Genomic DNA, 1748 nt, shown 5'->3' on the forward strand with positions numbered 1-1748 from the left:
GTGCCATGGGTGCTTATAAATGCTAGACTGATCCTATATGCTCTCTTAATTTTGGGCTAGCGGAGAGATTCCAAAAGAACTTGGGTCATTCGTATAAACCACTGGCTTCTAATAGGACTCACCATCTCTAAGTTAAATAGGCATTTTTAGCAATACAAGTTGCCCTCAAATCAGGAATAGTCTGGGAATGTTGCTCGAACGCCTTTGTCAACTCCTTTCTGTTTTCCAAGTCTCTGACCCGCTTCCTCATCCGCACAGATGACCCAGAGATGGTAAAGGAATGTCTCCGACTTCGGATACAAACACTCTTGTCCCCTCCTACTTGCCTTGTCATCTGCTCAGTAAAGGTTCTTGGAAGGAACTCTGACCCTCATGCCCCAGAGCTTTTGCACATGCTACTGACTCTGTCCATGTGCTCTCCACCCCCACCCCTTCCTTCCTTCCAGTTTCAGTTCCTGTAGTCCCTTCCTCAAAGCCTTCCTTTACTGCTCCCGGTGGGTCAAAGCCCCCCTTGTGGGTCTTCCTGGTACTGTGTACCTCTCCACATACGTGCCATGTCAGACTTGTGTATTTACTTGTTCACTGTCGGTCTCTCCAATGGGACTGGGTGTGAAGGAAGCAGGGCCAGTGTCCATGATTCTCTCCGGGAATTATTATTACCCAAAGAGTGATGAAGGCCAACGTGATGAGCCCCACCATGAGCGTTATCTGCAAAGCCAAAGACAAGACGTAGCTTTAGAGCACCTGGGAGGTAGGAGGTCACACTGATCACCAGACAGGTCTTGTGTTGTGATTCCTCTATTCCAGGGGTGTAACGACTGAGTATTGATACGTAAGAGAAAAGGAGAGGGCAGCTACCCACAGAGAAGCACTCTCAGCAAGGCCTGTGGGCCACCCACGAAACACAGACCCACCACTTCTGGCTCCGTGACCATCACCCCGCTCGAGGCCCCTGTCAGCTCTCCGGAGGAAGACCGTTCAAAGATCTTCTCATCATGTGCCTCGTTTCCACTCTGGCTCTACCAAACCCACCTCCTATGCAGCGGCTGGAACAATCGTCTCACAATCTAAGTAGAATTGCATCACTGCCCCACTCATAGCAGAGTGAGACCTATCTATCTGCCCGTTGGAATGGGCCCCAGCCCCTGGCTATGTCGCCTGCCTTGACTTGCCTTCCTCCCTCTCTCCAGCCCCAGCCGCTCCGCCTCCCTGGCTGCTTTTGGGAACCTCAGACACTCCAGCCCTGGGCTCGGTCTTCCGGGCTGCCCCTTCCCTTGTAGAGGTCTCCACTGAATGGTCACCTGCTCAGAGAGGCTTTCCCTGGTCCTCAGGCATGCGCTCGTCCTATTTATTTCATGCCGTTCCTAGCTTTCGTCTCGGTCTGCGCTGTTGTTGACTTGCGTGTTGATGTGTTTCCTACCCGTCTCTTCCTCCCAGGACGCACGTTGCAAGAGCCCTCTTAGGACATGCCGATGTGCTCGGTACCTGAACAAGGGAACAGGTTTGCCGCCTGGAAACACAAACACACTCTGAATTATCGGGATTGAGTGGCAGAGAAATACAGCATGTTAGGGTTGCCAGGGTTTCAGGACTCATCTGATCCCATGTAATCTTCCTGAGGTGGGCATCCAAACTCTGCCTGACCTCTTACAGGGCGTGAGAGCTACTTATCACACAGTGGACCCAGGGGGATAACCGAGCACTGCCAATGAGGTGACATTATGTCATTTTCACGAGCTCCCTTAAAA

At 51.8% G+C, this 1748-nt stretch overlaps 1 long non-coding RNA gene across 1 annotated transcript; it reads right to left on the reverse strand.

The window, feature by feature from the left end:
* Positions 1 to 575: 575 nt before the first annotated feature.
* Positions 576 to 1363, reverse strand: LOC115521810. The gene is made up of 2 exons (XR_003971182.1): positions 1302 to 1363; positions 576 to 708 (listed from the first exon to the last, which is right to left on the reverse strand). It is a non-coding gene; the product is annotated as an uncharacterized LOC115521810 (long non-coding RNA).
* Positions 1364 to 1748: the final 385 nt, after the last annotated feature.

This window comes from Lynx canadensis, chromosome C1 (assembly GCF_007474595.2).
Source record: "Lynx canadensis isolate LIC74 chromosome C1, mLynCan4.pri.v2, whole genome shotgun sequence".
In the NCBI taxonomy this organism is placed as follows: domain Eukaryota; kingdom Metazoa; phylum Chordata; class Mammalia; order Carnivora; family Felidae; genus Lynx; species Lynx canadensis.